The sequence below is a fragment of the Perognathus longimembris genome, chromosome 7 (assembly GCF_023159225.1).
Source record: "Perognathus longimembris pacificus isolate PPM17 chromosome 7, ASM2315922v1, whole genome shotgun sequence".
Classification (NCBI taxonomy): domain Eukaryota; kingdom Metazoa; phylum Chordata; class Mammalia; order Rodentia; family Heteromyidae; genus Perognathus; species Perognathus longimembris.
In genome coordinates, this window is record NC_063167.1 from 45,790,758 (window position 1) to 45,814,741 (window position 23,984).

The 23,984-nt window shown below is 37.3% G+C and overlaps 1 protein-coding gene and 1 pseudogene across 2 annotated transcripts in view; both read left to right on the top strand.

Moving 5' to 3' along the window:
- Pde4b (phosphodiesterase 4B) overlaps window positions 1–23,984 on the top strand; it is a 445,525-nt gene that overhangs the window by 111,794 nt on the left and 309,747 nt on the right. The gene's annotated exons all lie outside the window — the stretch shown is intronic.
- On the top strand, window positions 12,588–13,436 carry LOC125354406 (annotated as a pseudogene).

Below are 23,984 nucleotides of genomic sequence, written 5' to 3' on the forward strand. Positions count from 1 at the left end.
CATCACATTGATTTAGTATTCATAAACTGCTTTGTTAAATGGCAACTCTTTTGTACAGCTACTTAAAGATAATATTAATAATAAATGGAGAATAAACTGATTTGAGGACTGATATAATACATTTTAGATGTTTTGTCTTTATCATTATTAATATCTGTAGTTAATCTTCTTTTCCAAGAAAAACATGGTAGATAGTATGGGTGTCTTGATGGAAGGCTTTTTAAAATATTTCAAATTGCACTCATAAAATACATAATTCATGCTTTCTTCAACTCTAAGATAGTGTGAAGACATAAAATATATTCACTTTCAGTAATAAATTACAATTTTCTCCCAACATACTGCCCCAAGTGAAAATCCTTAAGATACTATATAATTTTCTTTGGCAGCATGTGCAAATATTTCTAGTAATTTTACAAGAACAGGATGGCAAATCTCATCTTTCCTCACGCAGATAGATTCTATTTTATCCAGTCCAGAGTCTCTTAATAAGAATACATTTCTTGCTTCCATCTTTCCTTCTCTCCATCGTTTCCTTCTCTCTTTCCTTTACTTCTACTTGATGTCAAATTCTCTGATTTATGTGTGTTATAAAAAAGTGACTTCCACAATCTCTAAGGTGGTGGTTGTCCACTAGTTTCTGTGCCATCTGTACTTTCATCTCCATGTTGAACAATTACACTTTTCAGTAGACATTTAGGTAAGAACACTAGAGAAAGTCTTCTGACCAGACCATATAGATAAAGAGGACCAGAAAACATACTCCTTCCTTTCTTTCTCTATCCACCAGCCCATCTTTGTTTCCATGGATTCTTTGCCACATATTGCCTGGCCCAGACTCCGCATCCTTTTCCTTCCATACTGCTCTGCCTTCTTTGAGTAGTGCATGAAGTTGGAAGAGAATGGTGACTTACTTGCTCCAACTCCTAGACGTGGTGCATATGATGTTTTGATTTACTAAATACATTACAATGCCTCTTCTTAAAACAATTATGGACTTTTGGGAAGTAGTATATTTGAGAATCACTTTAGTTCCATTTAGAACATTAGTTGGAATGCAGTAGCAGCCCATAGGAAAATGGCAGAGACATCAACCAAGAGACTTCAAGAGCACCAAACTGAAAATAAGTGTATGTGTGTGGGGGGAGGGGGGGGACAGAAGTGGCCTTCAGCTAAACATAGAGCTCCCCTGTGGCCCAGTCTTGGGCATCTACCCAAAAGATCACAAGCAAGTTCACACTAAAGCCATCAGCACAACTACGTTCATAGCAGCAGAATTTGTCATTGCTAAAATATGGAACCAACCCATACACCCCTCAGTAGATGAGTGGATCAAGAAAATGTGGTTCATATACACAATGGAATTCTATGCTTCTATCAGAAAGAATGACACTGTCTCACTTGTAAAGAAATGGAAGGACTTGGAAAAAATCATACCGAGTGAAGTGAGCCAGACCAAAAGAAACATGGATTCTGTGGTTTCCCTCATAGGGAGTAATTAGTACATGTTTAGGATAGTCCTAACAGAAAAGCACAATAGCTCAATGGCTATGCCCATAGGAACACATAAGATGATGGTAAGTGAAATGAACTTCAAGTTATGGAAACAAGTGGTAAAACCATACCTTTTTTAAAAATTTATTTTTTTTATTTTCTCTCGTATTCCCATCTCATGGTTTTACCCCTACTATCACTTTAACTGATCTTAGTACTCTGGATACTGTGTATACGTATATTGGAACTAGGGAAGGAAAATGGAATACCAAAATTGAGATAGAAAGGATAAAAAGACAAACTGTTGCAACAGTAATACTTACAAAACCATTTGGTTTAAACCAATTGTACAACTCCTGGGGAAGTGGGGGGGGGGCAGAGAGAGAAATAGGGAGGAGAGAGGCGGAGGAAAAATGAGGGAGGAGGTAACAAGTTGGATAAGAAATGTACTTGCCTTACATATGAAACTGTAAGCTCTCTGTACTTCACTTTGACAAAAAAGAAGAAAAAAAGAAGCCTTCAGGCCTCTCTCTCTCTTTCTCTCTCTTTTTCTCCCCTCCTTCTCTCTCTCTCTCTCTCCTCCCTCCCTCTCTCTGTGTTTAAAATTTGCCTTAAGTTCTCCATTCAAATCATCTTGTGTATCTTAGACTAGCTTTTAATACTAGGCTTTTTAGCATTTTAAGGGGAGAGAAACATTATGCAGTGATTCTGAGTCACCCACTCCTTAAATGACACCTTAACTAACCTAGTGACACCAGGCCCATCCCAATCCCGCTCTTGACTTTCCAGCATCCTTTCCCTTCATTATGACCAACATATGCTTCTATCGTCTCATTTTATGTGTCTTCTTTTGCCTCCTATTGTCTTCTGGTTTTCTGACCCTTCCTCCTGTCTTTATTTTCCTATATTTTTCTCTATCCTTGTTTGTGAGGTAGCTTTCTCTCTGTCTAAAAGATTGTGCAAGCACATAGCTCTTTGCTACATATACCATGGATTTTTGAATGCCATGTTTAAAATATTAACTGCAGTTATTTCATAAAGATCTTTAGGCATAATTTTTGCTTAAATCAAAGGTAAATTGAGGTAAGTTAGAAATTTAAATTTCAAGCTTCAAAAGAGAAAAAAGCCATTGTTGATGGTTGTTTATTCATTTAAAATATAATTTAATTCTCCTTTGGAATCTGAATTGGAATATCTCAGCAGAAAAATAACCATCAGTTCTATTTTAAGCTGTTATTTTAATGTTCTTAAACAATAAATTTTGCTTATACATGTTGTCATGGAATATTGCTGGGTTGACTGGCCATGTACTTTTTGTAACAAAAGTTTCATGAACTTACTTAACTACAGAAACCATTATTTAAAACATCAACTAAATCATAGAGGAGAAGAGAAAATTCCACATCAACCTCCATCTACAAATCCATTGAGCTCATGATCTTTGTTCTTTTCCCCTTCTAAGCTTTTGTGTTCAGACTCCTGATGTGTCATTGCATTGATGAATCTGGGAAGTGGCTCTATTGCCTCTCCTTTCTAGCTCTGTTCAGCTCCAGCTGTGTAATCTTTTCCTCTCTGGTCAAAAAGTTTTAGATGGGTGCATTTTCTCCCAGGATATTCCTTTGCTGGACCAACATTGTTATTGCTATATGCTAAAGCCTACCTTTCCCCTTGATGGAATGGAAGGAGGAACGTTCTTAAACCTTTTCACTTTAGATAAAATATCAACTCTTTCCCCTCCAGTTTAGTCATCTTTCTGCTAGAGGGCATCTGCCCAGTCTACTTAGCGCTTTTAGGTCCTCTCTGTGCCCTAGTCTTCCAATACTTCTCTGTATTGTATTCACATGTAGTTTGAGTCATTCTTCCCTGTTAGTTTCAAAACCTGCCTGAATAACGACATTTTAGTTGAACAGAACCTTTGCATAAATTTGTAATGATGAAAATGTTTTTTAAACTTTGAATTTCAGTAACAATTGGTTTTACTATTGAAATAAAAAATTATGGATCAGAAAAAGGTGGGTGAAATATATCTAAATTGTGGGGTAGACCAGAAAGAAAAGATTGCAACTAAAAGACTTTGTAGACCTCTAGAAATTTGAGTGACTTCCATAATTTGAATAGGAAAAAAATAGGAGTAGAAAATAGCTCATAACAGCAGGGTGAAAGGGTATTAAGATAGTAAAATGAAATTAGTATGGGTTGACATGGGTTGTTGTATTGGAGTTCAAATTCATTTTGTAAGTGTATCAGTCAGTCATGCATTTAAAAAAACTACCTAGTTTTTCCTACCTTGTGCCAGTCACTGCACTGGGTATTGGAATTATGGTAGTAAAAAAGATCAGATAAGAAAGTATATTTCTATATATACATTAAATAATAACCACATTCGAATTTAAAGATACATCATATTTATAAGAACTTTGTCATTTAAGTATGGCTGAGGCTTGGTATCTGGAGTGTAGAATCAGGAAGCGTTTCCATGCTGAAATAATACTGACCTAATATTTAAAGTGGCAATGAAGAACTGGACATCTTTGTATACGTAAGCACATGGGAAGCTGAGATGGGAGAATCTCTAGTTTCAGGCTTGTTATGGCAAGACCCTGTATGAAAAAATAAAGTGAGTGGAAAAAATGTTCTTCTTATCTAGATGCAAGATTGGCAACCATTGGCATCTTCTTAAAGTTTAAATCAAAACATGCAGTACCCAGAGAACAGTTGAAATGAAGAGTAATGTGGGGGGAGGGAGGTGATCATGGATGGTGGAAATAAAAAATGAAGTTGTAGGATTTTAGGTGTGATGACATTTGGTGGTACTTTCAGGACACAAAAAGATGGTTATGATTCTTTTGTAAGTAAGCCCCTTGAGCAGGGGGTGAGCTGGTGAAAGGTAGCTTTGGATTATTTAATAATTGCATTAGGAAGAAGCCAGGACAAAGCTGGGTGGCAGATTGGCACACATAAGCTCTCATAGCATCATAAAATAATGAATCAATATAGCTTAATGTCCCTGTGGAAAAACTGAGTCGATGTTGATTTTTGATACATTTTCACTTACTCCTGCTCCTCCTCAAAAAAACAAACCACAAATATTTTACATTCAAAAAGTAAAATATTTTGAGAGTAACCCAAAAAGTAAAATATTTCCATTTTCCCCCAAGAAAAGTTATTACTCCTCCTCCTACAGAATCCCACAGAATTCTATTTCTACCTTTGTTAGCACACATCCTATAAAACATTAATGATTTATGTCCTTGATCCCTGAATAAAACTTCTCATAGGCTAGGAGAGTTATTTATTTTATATAAGACACCAAGGGCAGAATTTGAACAATAATGGACACATATAAATAAAATTATTTGGACATTTTTATTGGTTGATGGATGATGTACCTAGATTAATAGAAACAGAACTTGCTTTTTTGTTGTTGTTTTTCCCCCCCACTTATGATCTGTCCCATTACTTTACTTCTTAATGTATCTTCAAATAAAATCTTAATTTAGGAAGAGCAAATATTTATCTTATTGGAATCAGTTGTATGTCTAAAGCACAAAGATTGGTAGCTTTTCAAGACATTAAGTAATAACTGAGTTGTCTTACTTTGTTTGCAGTAAGATGAATAATAAAACATTCTTTGTGTATTTTTATTGTGTGGTTGTCAATGAAAGATCTCTCTCTCTCTCTCTATATATATATATATCTTCCCTCTATCAATCTACAATTCTATGCACACACAAAATTGTATACTTATATGATAATATACACATTCAAATCTTGTTGTATTCTTTTTTTATTTTTATTTTTTTATTATCAAACTGAATTACAGAGAGGTTACAGTTTCTTACATTAGGCATTGGATACATATCTTGTACTGTTTGTTACCTCGTCCCTCATTCCCCCCTCCCTCCTCCCCCTTTCCCTTCACCCCCATGAGTTGTTCAGGTCATTTACACCAAACTCAAATCTTGTTGTATTCTATTAGCTCTGACCCAGATATATCATATAGTCCAAACTTCAGCTTTCACATTTGAAAATGATGAGATATTTTCCTCATCTTGAAAACTTCATAGTAGGGTCAGTCATAATATATGTAAGGCATTTAATAATTCATATGCAACCCACAGTGACTATTCTTGGGGATGTTATTTGGTAGCTTTGCTATGCAGCTTTCCATAGTGCAATTAATATTTACTGATCAATTTTGGTAGACATTATAGATTAAGGATGTCTTGGATTTAAGACTACCCCTTGAAGACTAGAGGCCTGTGAAGAAGCAACTGTGATTTTTGAATCTCTCTCTCTTTCTCTGTCTCTCTTTGTCTTTGAGGCACTACACTGAAGCCTTCGGAATGGAGGTACAGTGTATCCTGTTGCTAGGGAAAGTAGTTGTACTCTTGAACCTTTGATTGTTCTATAGTCTCTATGCCCATCTTTCACCCCTCACTTGTAGTTGTGAGAGAGGAGTGCTGCTTGATATGGTTTTGTGTTTATGCCAAACTTATAACATGCAAGGCTTTTAAGGGTTGAGGATACTTAGGCCTGGATATTATTGAATGAAACTTAACTATTATTGAGAAACTTTTGGGTCTCTAATAGTAATGTTCAATTCTCTCCCTTTCCTTTGCCAGCAGAAAGAAGGGGGATGGAGGCAGAAATGCATGCTGCTTCCCACTCCCAAAGAGAAAGACTGGAGAGGGAGTAGGTTGGGTGTAACAATTCTTTGCTGCATTAAGAAATCGAAATGACAGGTGACACTTTTTCTTTTATAAACCAGGCATCCAGGGGGAACAAAGTTGCTTGCTTTGGTTTCTTTTTAATAAGAAGAATTTTCTGAGGTACAGGGTGGGTAGACATAAATGAAAGGCTGGGAATATGCGGTTTTATTTCCAGTACAGTACCAAAAATACATAATCCTCTAGTGTTTAAAAGTTTGGGGGGTGCAGTATTACAGAAGCAACTTTACAAAGGAAACAAAAGTTTTTGGTTATGGAGATCCCAGCTACAGATGAGTTTGGAGTATAGGTCTATTAAGGGGGACTTCAAGTGGTGATGTGTGAATCCCATTGGATAGTCAACTTTGAACCAAAAGTCTTGGAGAAACAGAGGGAGCAGTGAACTTAATACAAATGAAATAGAAAAGAAAAAAAGTACACATTTGTTTCACACTTGATAACTTTAAGATCTTAAATGCCTGATATTCTTGACTTATTTCTCTCCTTTTCTTTCAAACCTCTCATGTGATCTTTTCTGGAATTAGAAATTGTAGGAAATGTTTAAAAGCTAGGTGAGTCTTTAGGTGATTTCTTGCTCTATTTCTTCTTAACTGATATATAGTAATGCATTCTAAGCAGGCGTGGGGTGGTGGTAGCTACTTATTTGCTGAGTAAACTTCTAAGCAAGTATTTGTATACTATACCACTTCATCACTACATGCATAATGGAAAGAATTGTGTTTCTCAAATAAATTTTCAGATGAAAGAATTACTGGAGTTGAAAACAGAACAATAAATTACAGTACCTGATTAGGAAGATAACTGAAGCAAATAGTAGAGTCAAACCAACTTAAGTTCAAATACTGAAAACTTGCTTATATTGGTAAATTACTTAATCTTTCTGAGCTCTATTGCCTCATCTGGTGCAAATTGATAATGTCACCTGGTTCAAATAGTTGAGAGGTTTGATACCTGGTCCAAATTGTTGAGAGGTTTGAGGACTTCTTCCCAGCATACAATAGATGCCAGGTAAAACATCATTGATTGAAAGATGTGATATTTATGGTTCTTTATTTTCTCTATGACACTACTAAGGTTTGAACTCATGATTTCAGCTTGCTACACAATGACCTATGGCAAGCTCCATTGCAGTATGGTTAGTTTTCAGAAAGGGTCTCATTTTCTATCCAGGAATGTGCCTATGTACAACTTTCCTATTTAAGGTTTTCCAGCACAATAGGAATGACAGTGTATATCTCATACCCCGCTTCTTCCATTGAGATGCAGACTTTCTGCCACAGCTGGACTATAACAGAAATCCTCCTGATCTCAGCCTCCCACACAGCTGGTACAATAAGAATTGGTTTAGATAAGAATTGGACTGGTCCCCAACCATAATCCTCATTATTTCAGCCTCCCAAGTAGCAAAAATTATAGGTATGAGCTATCATGCTCAGAAAAGGTATAGTTCTAAAAGCAGAATGTTACAGAGGTTTTTGAGTCAGTTTGGATTTAATAAGACATTTTTCTGGCATAGAAAACATTTTGATCTGTCAAATGGTAGAATATTTTATTGAAAGTCTAATTATTTTAGATTAGCAAAAAATAGACACTAGTTTTCTATTTATCAATGAAAGATTCTCTCTCTCTCAATGTAAAATAGATTGGGTATATCATTTAAAAATCTTTGGCTATCTAATACCTTTCCAACTGATAAACTTCAACAGTAGAATGAACCCAACAGACATTGAATCAACTTGACACTCTAGTAATGACACTGTTCTGCACAGTGTAAGCCATCATGTTAACTATTTTCTTACTGTGTAAGATTCAGATTTTTCCCTTGAGCCTGAGATTATAAAAAGTCTGATGCATTTGTGAAGTTAGAGCTATCTACCAAGTTTAAGAAGATTTCCTACCTGGTCACTGGAGGCATCATGCCAAAAATCCTACTCAGGAGGCTGATTTATAAGGATTGTGGTTCAAACCTAGAAAAGGCAGGAATGTTCTGGAGACTCTTATCTACAATTAATCACCAGAAAACCAGAAGTGGCACTGTGACTCAAACTGGTAGGACATTATCCTTGAGCAAAAGAGCTCAAAGGACAGCTCCAGGCCCTAAGTTCAAGCCCCATGACTGACAAGGAAACAAAGAAAATCTCATAAAGATAAAAAGTATACAGGTGAACCAGTGTTCCTACTGTGCCTTTGTAGAGCCTACTGAGTGCTTCTGAAAGAGGTGAGAGTGGGGTGCACCTGAATTAATGCTAAGCTTATTTTTAGTAATAGCTCTTTGAAACCTTTCAAAACAAAAGTGAAAAATTAAAGAACATTTCTCTGACTTTTTTGACCTGTTATCAAATAAGATGAGGTAAAATGTCGAAGTCAGCAAATGTATTTGCTTTTACTGGTTCAATCAATCTGTGTTAGATCTTTGAGCAAAAACTGGTTGAGCAGCTTACATGATAGTTATTCAGATAAATGGAAAGTTGCCCGAGCTCATGCTGGGTAGGAGACAGAAAGTCTCTTTTTAAACAGTGTAGAACTCAGCAGTTTGGGTTTCATTGAATTGGTTTAGTGGTTTCAACTTGTATAACTTCCCTATGGAAACTTAAGAGCCATGTAAAAATGAAACCTTTTACTGTACCCACCTGAGAGTAGATGCCAGTTCAGAGTTCTTGATTAAGAGAACCCTTAAGATATTTTTTCATGAAGATTTGGATTTCTTTCTAAACAACAAAACCTTGAAAGTCAAACTTACAAAATGAATTTCTAATGTGTTTGAGGAGGACATAATTAAAGCACACAAGCAAGAGAATTGGGGAGTTGCATTAAAGCATGGATGGCATAAGAATTTTGTTTTTCTTTTCAAATCACCTAGAAGAAATGAGAACATTAGCTTGAGGACTGAAGACACAATTTGAAACTAAAAACAAACTAGCAAGGGTAGTTTTAGAAAGATAAATTTAATTTTAAATAAACCCCAACATTTAAAAACATACTTTCATAAACCTATTTTACTTGGCTATGAAATATCATGAAATATTACACTCAATTTTTGATCTGTATTTTCTCATTTAACTTTCTGACCATTTTTATGGTGGTAAGAATTTTTGTTTCTTACTAGGAGTTGAACTCAGGGACTTGCAGCTTGCAAGGTAGCTTTTCCATCACTTAAGACACATTCATCTCAAGCTGCTGTATCCACTGGTTAATTTTGATGTAGGGCTGGCTTGAAAATGATATTTTTAAAACTAAAAAACAACAACATATTTTTGGCTGTAATCTTCCTACTTGTACTTCCCTGTGTTGCTGGGGGCAGTCACACTCAACCAGTGGTTGAGATGGAGTCTGGTGAATACTTATCCTCAAGCTATCCTTGAACTACAATTTCTGGTTCTCTTCCTCCCAAGTGGCTAAGTACAGATTTGAGCCACTGTGCCTAACTTATTATTTTAGCCTATCTTTAGTTTTGAATGAAATTGATAAAAAGAGGTATAGAATCTTGCTAAAAGTCACATCATTAAAGTCTAAAATTGAATCCTGAGTGTTTCTTCTATCTATTTTCAGCATATTAAACTATATTTTGAGATATTTATAATTTATAGCCTCATTGTAAGGATTTATAAATTACAAAGGTAGGTTGAGCCATCCTTAAATTATTGGCAGCTTTTCCCCAAACAAATTATTATAAAACCCATTGCATGCCAAAACATTTGCTATTCCTTTGACCAAACTTCCACAATTAGATAGATGTCTGTTGTGAAATAATGAAGCTTATCTTTTAGAAGAAAATATAATGGATTATTTGAAGATTGTCCAATGCTTCTGATATTTTGTGTCTTGAATAGCTTGCTGTTTAATTGTGGCAGATTTATCACAAACTTGTTATTTTTAGGTAAGCATTTGAAACATTGGCTATGTTTTTAATTAGACAAATATTTCTTTCTTTCTTTCTTTCTTTCTTTCTTTTTTTTTTTTTTTTGCCAGTCCTGGGCCTAGAACTCAGGGTCTGAACACTGTCCCTGGCTTCCTTTTTGCTCAAGGCTAGCATTCTGCCACTTGAGCCACAGTGCCACTTCTGGCCATTTTCTATATATGTGGTGCTGAGGAATCGAACCTAGGGCTTCATGCATACAAAGCAAGCACTCTTGCCACTAGGCCATATTCCCAGCCCAGACAAATATTTCTTGACTCATAGTGATTCCAAGAATTTTAAAAATCATTATAATAAAGCCTTAATTGCCTAACACAGTTGCATTAATTTATTTTCTACATTATGAAACATAAATGAAACACAACTAACACCAAACTCATAGGGAAAGATTTTATTGTTAGAATTTTGGATAAAGTCTTCTTTATAAAAAGATACATATTATCTTGCTTTATGTAATAATTTTCTCATTAATGTTTACTTTTCTGAACTTTGAGACATCATTACATATACCAGTTATTTTATTGAATTACTCTTTTAATGGGCAACAATGTGTGTGCGGGAGAGAGAGACAGAGAGAGAAAGAGAGAGAGGGGGAGAGAGTCAGAGAGAGAGGGGGGAGAGAGAGACACAGAGAGAGAGGGAGAGAGGGAGAGGGAGAGAGAGGGGGAGAGAGAGGGAGAGAGAGAGGGAGAGGGAGAGAGAGAGAAAGAGAGGGACGGGTGAGGGGTCTGGGCATTGTCCCTTAGCTAGATAGGCTAGTGTTCTACCAGAGGAGCCACTGTTCCACTCCCAATATTTTGGTGATTAACTGGAGAAAAGAGTCTCTGTGGCTGGAGGGATTTATGCAAGATCTTATCAAAGAAGAGATACTCTTTCTGATAGTACATATACACAATGGAATTTTATGCCCCTATCAGAAAGAATGACATTGCCCCATTTGTAAGGAAATGGAAGGACTTGGAAAAAGTTATACTAAGTGAAGTGAGCCAGACCCAAAGAAACATGGACTCTATGGTCTCCCTTATAGGGAATAATTAGCACAGGTTTAGGCAAGTCACAGCAGATGATCACAAGAGCCCAATAGCTATACCCTTATGAACACATAAGATGATGCTAAGTGAAATGAACTCCATGTTATGGAAACGATTGTTATATCACAGTTGTAACTACTTTCAACCTGCCATGTGTAACTGTAGCTTCTATTATTGATGATCTTCTTGTATCACCTTCCTGTGGTTTGTACCTACACTATCTCTCTATCTTATCTGAGTACATTGGAAACCGTGTATACTTGTATTAGAACTAGGAAATTGAAAGGGAATACCAAAATCGAGAGGCACAGGGTGAAAAGAGACAAACAACTACAAAACTGGTGTAAATCAACTGAACAACTCATGTGGGGGAGGGAAAGGGAGAGGGGGGAGGGGAAATGAGGGACAAGGTAACAAACAGTACAAGAAATGTATCCAATGCCTAATGTATGAAACTGTAACCTCTCTGTAATTCAGTTTGATAATAAAAACTTAAAAAAAAAAGAAGAGATTCTTTTGAAAAACTGAGTCTGGACGAATTGAATAAGTCTGTCTCAGAGCTTGAGGCTGATGAGCAAGGTGATCCCAAGGACAAAAGCTCTGAAAGTAGAGGCAGCCGCTCCTAGAACTGTACAGTTAAATAATGTGGGGCCTTATGGAAACAATTGTTATATCACAGTTGTAACTACTTTCAACGTCCTATGTGTATGTGTAGCCTCTATTATTGATGATGTTCTTGTATCACCTTCCTGTGGTTGTACCTACACTATCTCTGTAATCTTATCTGAGTATATTGGAAACCGTGTTTACTGGTATTGGAAGTAGGAAATTCAAAGGGAATACCAAATTTGAGAGACACAGGGTAAAAAAAGAGAAACAACTACAAAAGCAATACTTGCAAAACTGTTTGGTGTAAGTGAACTGAACACCTGGGGGGGGGGGAGGGGGGTATGAGGGACAAGGTAACAAACAGTACAAGAAATGTATCCAATGTCTAACGTATGAAACTGTAACCTCTCTGTACATCAGTTTGATAATAAAAATTTGAATAAAAAAATAATAATAATGTGGGGCCTTAGAAGTGTGTGTGAGTGAGGGCCCTAGAGCCATCTGCGGGGTGAGAATGGAATAATGAATCAAGCTCTGCCAAGAAACTAGTCTTCTGCTTCCTGGTTGTGCGCAGCTGCAGCATGCAGGTCAAAGTGGGAACAGGCCTCAGAGCCCGGCCTCGGACTGCGCCCTCTGTGCTAGGCACACCTGGTGCTGCCTTACATGCTGTCACTAAGCTGAGCTTAGGCCAGGACTGCTGGGAGCCTGGCCTGAACTCTGGCTCTCCCAAGGTAACAAGTGGGCAAGGATGGTGTAGGAGATTCGTGAGTCCCGGGCTCAGCGGCCAAATGCAGCCGGGGTCCGCTCATGGATGGCGCTGAACCCCCATGTTCCCAGGGCAAGGAACCCCCACACCATGCCAGGTTGCCTGGAAGTGGGCTCTGTGGGTGGGGTCCAGCGGAACCAGGAGTCTCGAGGGACCTGACCAGGAACAGGGACCAGGAAGTGGTGGCCAATCTCCCACCAGAGGCAACAGGTGACCCCCCCCCCCCGGCCTGGGCGCCCTCCCTCCCCTTTGTTTTCCCAAGAGATGGTGCCTCCACCAGGGGACAACAATACCAACAAGTACCTGGTACAGAGAAACCAAGCTTCCAACGTTCTGGGGCACTTCTTGAAGATATAACACCTTCCAGGATCTAGTCATTAAATACAGCAAGACCCCAGAAGCTGGATCCCAAAACCACATTGTGTATCTACCCTCTTAAAACACACACACACACACACACACACACACACACACACACACACACACACACACAAGGAGGATGAGATGCTTCCAATCCTGTGTGTTCATTGACAGAGTGCCTACCTTTTGGGTCAACACCTGGGCATCACTGCCATTCCTATCAACCACCCCTAGTGCTGGAAGTACCATGACATCTTCCAGGATGGACTTGTGGAGTACACAGATGCCAATCAAATAGTTGGAACAGTTCACCAGAGGATGAAGCCCTACGTCATTGACCTGGGCTCAGGAAATGGAATCTTCTTGAACAACAAGCCTATTGAGCCACATAGCTACTAGGAACTCAAAGGATGTGTTTAAGTTTGGGTTCAGTAGCAAGGAGTGTGTCTTGCACCATGAATCATTGGCTACCTCTGAACTAGATAGGAAAGAAGAGGAAAGAGGAAGAGGAAGCAGTATTTACCAGCTAACAAACTAAGAAAGAACCCCTTCTATTGAGACCCCTTTCCTTCTTGAAAGAGTTGGAATTGACTGTGAATAGCACTCTGGTATTCGCGGTAGCACCTGTTATCCTCTGAAGTCTTTCCTCTATTGCTGACCAGATTATGTTTGGAAGACTGACTTGGATATCTGAGCATTGTGTATGGAAGCCAGCCCAGGCAGAAAAGTCCCCATGAGACTCATCTCCATTAACCACCCCAAAACCAGAATAGAAGCTGTGGCAAAACGCCAAAAGAGCTCAAGGATATGGCCCAAGCCTTTGGTTCAAACCCACAACCCACCAAAATAAAAAATCTAGAAAGAGAACTGACTCAGGTTTGTTGCTTAGTTCTTTGGCACATCACCATGTGCCCATGGACTTTGGCTGTTATTTCAGTACATCAGCAGCATTGCCTTGAGTTGGTGCTTGGAGAACTGCTGTCTCCTGGGAGGGGCAAAAAAACAGAAGAGGGAAGGGAAGGGTGACAGTTTCCAAAAGAAATGTACTCTTATGTAATTGTAACCCCTCTGTAGATCATCTTTATAATAAAGTTTGGGTTTTTTTAAGAAGAAAAAAAAAGAAACGAGTCTTGATTCTGTCTGTGGCTGGATGCTTTTGCAGTGTGTGATGTTAATTAAATTATTCTCTAGCAGTGTAACAGAAGAGACATTTGAAAGAACAGCACTGGAAGCAGTGACCCCAGTTAGGAAATGACTGTCACCTAGCTGTATATGCTGATTGAGATTAAGAATAGAACAGGACACAGCCTAGAGTAATATTTAGTAAATCACCTATGGCATGAGATTTCTGAATGTTTACATGAAGCAAGAACAAATACAGATTTTGTGAAGCCTAAACTATAATAACAATTAATAAAAAGAGAGTGAACAAAAAGTCATAGGTCATACACTTTAAAAATTGTCAAAAGCCACAAACTTCACAACCACCCAAGAAAAGAGGTACATCCCATTCAACATAAACAGAGTGCTTCACCACCTCCATTTTTCTTTTAGTGGGGCAATATCAAACCCTTCATTAAATGCACTCCACCCCAGAATTTGCTGATCTGTCCTGCTAAAGAAAATATTGCTTGTTTACTTAGCATTTGTGATCTTATTAGTATTAGTGATGGCCAATGGTGGGTGGAAACAGGACTAATGGCTGCTCAGTGACAGATGAGTCATCTCCACAGGGTGTGCACATAAATTCTGCTCTTTGGATTGTGACTAGAGTTGTCCTTGGCAGACCATTGTCACTTGAAGATGTGCTTCCAGTATCCTCATTTTGTTTGTTGCATCTGGGCAACTTGTCACTTAGGCAGAGAGCTCATTGTCCTCTTCCTGCTGTGCCTCTTGCACAATCCTCTGAGAATAAGGCTTAGGTGACTGCTATCATTGCTTCTATTGGCTTTTGATCACTCAACTTCCATTATCCAAACATCACTTGTATTTATGAGTAAAGTTTTCCTTTGGAGCCATCCCCATACTCCAAGGCTTCTCAATGAGCCGTTTCCTGACAGCTAAGGAGCAATCAGTTCTGCCATCCTCCTACAGAACAGTGAATAATCCTTTCTACAGTCAATAATGCAGGCTCCCACGATCATATCCTCATATGACTTGGGGATGGTAGTGAAGAATCTTGACCAGGTCTGATTTGATTTGGGACAGGAGAACAATAGTTATATGCATTCCGTGTTCTTTGTAATAATTGCCTGGAAAGCGTAGCTTCCGTAATAGAGAAAGTAGTTAAGGAGAAATAAACCATAAGACCTACAGAGGTTTAGTAATCAAAGGAGGAATGGTATAGCTCCTTTGTTTTATACTTACATAAGCTGGGCAGGCAGCGCTGACCACACAGTCAAGTACAGCAATGACAATAGAATAGAATTTTGATTCACAGTCTTCTGTTCTTCAGTGAAAGGATCCACATATTTCTGGTTGAGATGCTACATGAGATCACTTAAATTTTCACCTTAGATGTCAGAAGGCACACAAAGAAGACCACTTTTCATATATCAGTATGTCAGTGATGGATTAAGTGAAGAAGGAAGCATGGAGTCTTCCATTATTAACTTAGACTGTTGGCATGAGAGAACACTCCCAATGAATTAGCACTAGGTCATTATCTACATGTTGACTATAAACTATACTTTCCATATATTTGTGTTAATTTTTGAAACATTAATTATTTGTTGATAGTTGAAATAATATAAACCCATAATAAGGAGAGTAGATACTTTAAACTCTACTGTGAATCTAAGGCCTGATCAAGAAAAAGTCATTTCACTTTTTGCCTCTGGTTTCTTATATGTATAATTGGGGTAATTATCTAAATGACCTAATTTGAAATTTCAATTAGTGTGAAACTAAAACTACAAACCTAAGTAACAAATGTCAATTTATCAATCCTCATGCATTTCATTTATTTCCAGTGCCTGGTTTTTAGAGGAGTGACAATTGTAGGGCTTTGTCATCTGTGTTAATAGTGTCAGCTGATATTCTTTAAAAGAAGAATATAGTTTTAGTAGTAAAAGCACCATTTCAGGGTGCTGGACAACTTAATGAGTATGAGGTTGATAAGTACCTCAAAAACTTAAAGAAAATGCGTCTTTTATATATTGTTGCTTAACAAAGAAACTTTGAAATTTGTTTCTATAGGTCTTGTGCTCAATTGATACTATTCATTTAATTCTGTATTTGAAAATCTATTGTTATAAATCATTCAGCTGCCAAATGATTTACTGTATTAGTGACCAGTAGCAGGAATGAGGCTCCATGCAGCATTTTTGTCACTATAAACATCAATGATACCACTTAGTGGACATAGAATTGAAGATTGGGGAAACAAAAGCCTTATGACTTCTGTGCATGACTTTGAGAACCTAGGGAATACTATGAAAGTGCAAGGGGTTGTGGAGATTTCCTTGTATATATGTAGCAGTGTTATTCACACACACACACACACACACACACACACACACACACACCCCTGAATATTGCATCCTAATGTTCCTACTAATGTATGAGATTCATTTGTGCCCTGTAGATACTGGGAAGAGTATTGATCATTAGATTGTGAGGCTATACTCCAGTTTAAAAGCAATAGCGTTAGATTGTATTTATATATAGACATGACAGGGCCAATCTGATCTGTACTGAAACAGACCTTTGTTTAAAAAATCTCTTTAGTTTTTCTTATCTCTACCTTACTAGAAATGATGAAAGAGGGTATTCTGTATGGGTATGTTAGTCTGTGATGTCTGAGATTCATGAGGGCAGCCTCACTGTTGCTATGGAAACAAGTGCTGCTCTAGTCATGGACACACAAAGGACAAACTAAAAATTAATGGGCTGGAAAAACAACAAGAGGAATGGAGCCATCCATGAGCATAGAACCTACTGTGTGTGAACCCTGCATTAAGAAAAATAAGAAGCAGATCTAGGAATCCAAGTATTGAACATCAACAAAGGAAATGTAGTAGTTGCTTAACTTGGGTGATACAAACAAATGATGACTTTCTTACTTTCAAAGGTTAGATATTTTTGTAAATTAAGCATTTTGTATTTTTGACATTAAAACTACTTTTTTGAAGTCCTTCAAAGATGAAGAGAAAGAGAAAATAGAGTAAGAAAAATATTGGCAAATGCTAGACTATGAACTTGATTCCTAAATCACAGTACTTGAGATAAGTCACATGACTTGTCTTTATTTTTTTTTTCTTTTTTTATTTATTTATTTATTTATTTATTTATTTATTTTTTTCTCAAATTTTTATTATCAAACTGACGTACAGAGAGGTTACAGTATTATACGTTGGGCATTGGATACATTTCTTGTACTGTTTGTTGACTTGTCTTTAAAACAGGAAAAATAATACCATGGTCACAATTACTGCTTTAGTATTTGAAAAACGAATTTAAACTCCATCTGATAGAGTGAACATTTTTATTTTGGTGACAAAATTAAGAAATTAAATCCTGGAATATAAATTGTTTTTTCTGGCATTTGGAAGTGAGGAATACATAGTTTTAAAAAGTTGTTTGTGGAGGAAATGCTGACATTGTCCAAGAAGAAATGTACTCTTTCCCTGAGTTATATAACTCTAATCCTTCTGTACATCACCTTTAAAAATCACAATACATTTTTTTGAAAAAAGAACAAAAGTTATTTGACTTTAATAATAGGTTTGATATCATTTAGTCATTTTGATATACTAACAAAATAAAATTTAATGCTAATCTCTTTAATATCATGAAAGGACTATACAAAGTGATGTTTCCATATACTTAGCTATAATTTCTAGAAATGTTTACCTGTAGATAAATTATCATTGAAGAACTCCCATAGACATGGTGATAGGCTATGTATAAACTTCTGCGAATCACTTGCCTCAGCCTCTAGTTACTAGCAAGAGTCATACCATCTTTCCAAGGTTATACCATTCCCACAGTAGCCTACTTTCATGGTTGTTAGAAGTGGGCCTATAAGCCATATTGAAGATATGATATGCCTCTGACATCTTTTGAGACTAGCCAAAGTTGTTGTGATAAGGTTGTGAAAAGGCTTTTATTGTAACTCAGTTTCTCCTAATGTCATTTCAGTTTCTTCTCCTTTTCACATATGTTGAGCCCAACAACACTTTGTGTGTGTGGTGTGTGTGTGTGTGTGTGTGTGTGTGTGTGTGTGTGTGTGCTGGGGCTTGAACTCAGGACCTGTACTTGCTTGGTTGATGAGCAAACTCTTTAGCCACACTGAAGCCCTGCCTTTTTCTAGTTATTGTGGAGACAGAGTCTAAAGGCTTTTCTTCACTGGCTGGCTTTGGATTGTGCTCTTATGTCTTTTAGTCTCCTAAATAGCTAAGACTACAGCTGTGAGCCACCAGAGCCAGCATTAATAACACTTCTTACTAAAGGTCTGAATGTCAAACTCCCTTTCAGAGTCTTGATTTCTGGAGAACCTAACTAACTGCATATACTGATTTCTATTACAAGTAAATTTCCATATGGACAAATTAACTTTTCTATTTGAAATACCAATGAATTAAATATCAGTTTTCAAAGATATGCATGCCATCAAACTATCTATAGTAATTGCCTTAAAAATTCACAAAGGAAAGAAGTAAAACTTACAAAATTTTAGTTTTAGTAGCAGAACCTTGGTTATTTATGGTTTTTTTAGACAATGCTTATAACTATAATGCTTATGTAAATCCTACAGAATCAATGAAACTGGCTTCTTATTTTCCTCTTTCTTCTTGACTGATCGATTGATTGTTCCTGTACTGGGCTTTAATTCAGGGCCTGAATCCTGTCCCTGAGCTTTTGATGACAAGGCTAGCACTCTACTACTCAAACCACAGTTTCATTTCCAGATTTTTGGTGGCTAAATGAAGAGAACAGTTTCAAGGATTTTCTTGGCAAGGCTAACTTTGAACCTTGATCCTCAGATTTCAGTTTTCTGACTGTAAATATGGAGGTCAGGTCTGACCAGCGCCATCATTGACCACATGGCAAGTTGTACTATCTAGCATCTTGTCTTGATGGGTGTATCTGGATTCCTACAGGAAGGGAAATCCCTTCCCCAGGTAATGTTCCATAATCCCAAGAGACACGGGTGGGCACCTGGCCAATAGTTACTGAACCTGTCAGTCAAGTACTTGGGTCTGGGAGTTTCCTGTGACCAAGCCCCCTGACCTGACCCTATTTAGGGTCAGGGCAGCTCAGGCACCATTAAGTCATGCCACATGTCTCCATGTTTACATCCTGTGTCCTGTCTCCTGGCTCCTGGCTCATCTCTCATCTCCATGGTGTCGTTTTTGTTCTTTCCTTCCTCTCTGGCCTGTTTCCTGATAGTGTTAAGGGCATGTGTGGGTTGCAGGAGTTACTTAGAAACCTTCCAGAAGTAAGTCTCTGTGTCTCTGTCCTGTTTTGTGTTATATGCTTTTCTGAAACCTGGGACTGGTCCATCTGGAACTTCCCCAATAAATTCATCTTTTTGCTTGAGACTGTCTCTGAATCCCTTCCCTCAAACCCCATACACTGACTAGCTAGGGTTTATAGATGTGAGCCACCCCGGCACCTGGAGGAACTGAATTCTTTTAATGAGAAAATTGGAGCCATGGGATAAAATGACTTAGTCAAGTTTATATTAGAAGTTAGAACACAAAGCAGATCTGCTCACCAGCTATATTCAGAAATCATTTTTTTCTGTCATCTTTCCTTTTTCCTCATCTAATCTTTTCACCTAACTCACTTCCATATACCCCAAAGCCACATCTGTTTTCCCAGAACTGTGAAGCCCTCCCAGAACTGATTAGGGGTGTGATGTCTGTTGAGAGAGGAATACAAAGGGTACATATAGCACCAGAAATTCCATCAACTTGTAACTGTGCTACAGATTTATCATATTAGAGGGTGATTGCTGAACCTTAGGATACTAAGCAGTTCTCCAAGATGAAGTGAGTATTAGCCAGGCTTCCTGTGAATATCTGGGAGGTAGGAAAGCTTCTTCATTGTGCTTTCAAGATTACACATTTGTTCCTTTCTCCCCATGAGCACCAGAAGTGAATTAAGTACTCTTAGGCATCAGATTCAATAAGATGCCATTGTGTATTGCAGTCTAGAAAAAATACATATATATATATATATATATAATTTCTCAGCCCCTTTTAGCCTTTTTAGTGTGAGAAGACAGTTGTTAAATGTATGACCTGCATTTCTCTCCTATCTAAGCAGATGCTGAAGTAGTTGGCATTTATTTATCTTTCCTCTCATATGCTCCTTAGCATATATAGATATTAAATATAAATATATACATCTATTAAATGCCTGTTGAAAGTTCATACCAGATGTGGTTTTATATTCACTCACTAAAAAAGAGAATTATGTAGTAATCTCACTTTATTTAACCCTTCCAAACACTCTGTGAGGTAGACATCATTACCTTGATTTTCAGATAGGGAATATTAGGTAAGTCACTATTGATTTATGACATAAATTGATGCTTCATTCTCTATTCTCCCCTAAGCCATCCTTGAACAACATCTTTCTTATGTGCATATCATTTCATCTTCACTTTCCCACCTGGGGCTAAAATACATGGTGTAAATATTGCGTACACACAAGCACTTCTCAGCTGCCTCTTCTGTCATGGCTCCTCCTAAATATCTTCTTTCTCTTGGAGGTACAGTTTCTCTTATTTCTTCCCTTACAGTGCCTTAGCCACATTCACTTGACCTCACTATTATATAGTACTGATCACAATGGCTTAGGATTTGAGAGACTAGGAACTGATTAGAATAGTGCTATGCTATGGATACCTATGTAAAAATGATGTTAACTAAGCTTAGTTGACTTAACTGAGCACCACATAATATCAAAGTTTTTCTTTTATTTGAAAGGGTATTACGGTCTGGAAACTAAAGGAAAATTGAATTCTGTTTTTTATTTATTTCTGCATGACTAAGGTTTTCCATTGGCTAACTTGAACAATTTTTTTTTCTGTTGTTATTTGTTTGTTTTGCCCCTCCTGGTGCTTGAACTCAGGACCTGGGTACTGTCCTTGAGCCTCTTTATGCTCAAAGCTAGCACTCTACCATCTGAGCCACAGTGCCATTTCCAGTATTTTCTGAATAGTTTACTGGATACAGGACTCTCATAGACTTCCCTGCCTGGGCTGGCTTCAACCCCCTATCCTTGTATTTCAGCTTCCTGTGTAGCTAAGATTATAGGTGTAAGACACCAGCACTGGCTTAACCAGTTTTAAAAGTCTTTGTATTAAAGGAAGTGTTTCCTAGACATGTGGAGGCTCATGGCAGTTAGTTTAACTGGAGGTTTGTTTTGTATTTTAAAGGTCTTATTGTATGTGAACAGCAAGGCTGAAATCATAAAAGCAACTCCTTTTACAATAGCTTCAAAATATAAAATAGTTAGGGATAACCTCAACCCAAGAAATGAAAGACCTCTAGGATGAAAACTTTAAAAACCTGAAAAATGAAATTAAATCAGAACAAAGGAAATGGAAAAACCTCCCATGCTCCTGGATTGGGAGGATTAACATCATGATGCTAATGGCAATACTGCCAAAGGCTATCTACAAAATTAATGCAATACCCATTAATATTCCAATATCTTTCTTTAATGAAATAGAAGATGCAGTCCAAAAATTCATATGGAATAATAAATGACCCTGAATAGCAAAAACAATCCTAAGCAGAAAGAATAGTCCTGGAGGAATAGCGATACCAAACTTCAAACTTTATTATAAAGCTTTAGCAATAAAAACAGCTTGGTATTGGCACAAGAACTGGTCTGAGGACCAATGACATAGAACTGAAGACCCAGAAATGAACCCACATACCTATGGCCACTTAATCTTTGATAAATGAGCTAAAAAAAAGGATGGAACAAAGAGAGCCTCTTCAACAAATGATGCTGGCAAAATTGGCTAGATGCCTGTAGAAAACTAAAGCTATAGCCTTATATATTACACTGCATCAGAATCAGTTCCAAATGGATCAAAAACCTCAAGGTAAAAGCAGACACCTTGAAAACATTGCAGGAAGGAAGAGAAGAAACAGTAGGGCTCCTTGGCACAGGTTGACATTTTCTTAATAAAGTCCCAGAAACACAACAAATCAAAGAAAGCTTGGAGAAATGGGATTGCATTAAACTGCAGAGCTTCTGCATGACAAAGGACATAGTTTACAATACAAATAGAAAGCCCACAGACTGGGAGAAGATCTTCACTGGCCATATAACACACAGGCCCTCATATCTAAAATATACTAATAACTAAAAAAAAATTAAGTTCCCCCAAAACAAATCCTAAAAGAAACAACTTCCCCCTTAATAAATGGACTAAAGACTAAAAGAGAGGCTTCTCTGAAGAGGAAATGAGAAAGGTCAAGAGGCACATAAAAGAGTGTTCAACATCACTGGGCATAAAACAAATGCAAATCAAACAACATTGAGATTCCACCTCACTCCTGTAAGAATGACCATTATCAAGAAAACTAATAACAGATGCTGGCAGGGATGTGGCCAAAAGGGAACCCTACTACACTGCTGATGGGAGTATAAACTTGTTCAACCACTCTGGAAAGCAATGTGGAGTTTCCTCAAAAAACTAAACATAGAGCTCCCCTATTACCCAGCAGCCCCGCCTTTGGGCATCTACCCAAAGGATCACAAACAAGACCCCACTAAAGCTACCAGCACAACTATGTTCATCGCAGCACAGTTTACCATCTCTAAAATATGGAATCAACCCAGTTGTCCCTCAGTAGATGAATGCATCAAGAAAATGTTGTACATACACACAATGTAATTCTATGCTTCCTTCAGAAAGAATGACATTGACCCATTTGTAAGGAAATGGAAAATTGGAAAAAATCATATTAAGTGAAGTGAGCCAGACTCAAAGAAATATAGACTTTATGGATTCCTTCCTTGGTAATAATTAGTATATTGTCTAGGATAGTCCTACAAGAAGATCACAATAGCTCAATAGCTATGTACATTAGAACACATAAGATGATGCTAGGCAAAATTAACTCCAAGTTATGGAAATAAGTGCTTTATCATTGTTGCTGTTATTTACAATATACCATATGAAATTATGCCTTTTTCTTTTGTCTTTCTTCCCCATGGTTTTACCTCTGGTGTTACTGTAATTGATTTTGGTACCCTGGGTATTGTATATATGTTTAGCAGGACTAGGGAAGGGAAGGGGAACATCAAAATGGAAAGACAAAGGGTAAAAAGTGAACCAATGCAACAGCAATACTTACAAGACAATATTCTGTAAACCAACTCAAGGGGGAGGGGGGAGGGACATGGGGAGGGTGGAAAGTGGGAGAAAAATGAGGGAGGAAATAACAAATTTGATTCCCTTAGGTATGACACTGTAAACCCCTCTACATAACTTTGACAATAAATAAATAATTTAAAATATATCTTATTTTATAAAAGTTACTAGCCAACTAGCTTTTGTTTAACTAGCTTTTGGTTAACTTGTCTGAAGTTCAATTATATTTATTTTATGCATAGAGTTGTTGAGGAGATAATAACTTGATAACAGCTAAATAAAATAACAAGTCAGGCTTCTGGCCCATGTTAGCTGCCATTTATGAGTATTATAGTCTCTACTAAGGGAAGTAGATTAGAAAGCAACCGCTTTTCTGCTTGTCCCAGTACTCTACGGGAATAAGATCCATGGTAATAGATGAGTGTGTTTAGTACTCTAGGTTAGGAATAAGAAATTATTTTTAAACTTCTCCCACTCTTTCTCTCTATAGAAATGCCTTCTTTTTCTGGATTGGGATTTATGTGGGCACTTGTCTTTTATGCTTTAGTACTAAGTATTTAGGAAATCAAATATCTTAACTGCTTAAATCGCACATTTTTGTATAAGGTGATGTGTTTGAAAACATTTTGCATTTAGCATGTTGATTTTGCACATTAGGTAGAGGTAGACAGGGAATCTGTGGTTGTGTTTTTTGGCCATATAAAATAACTATCAGAAATGGCCTGGTGCT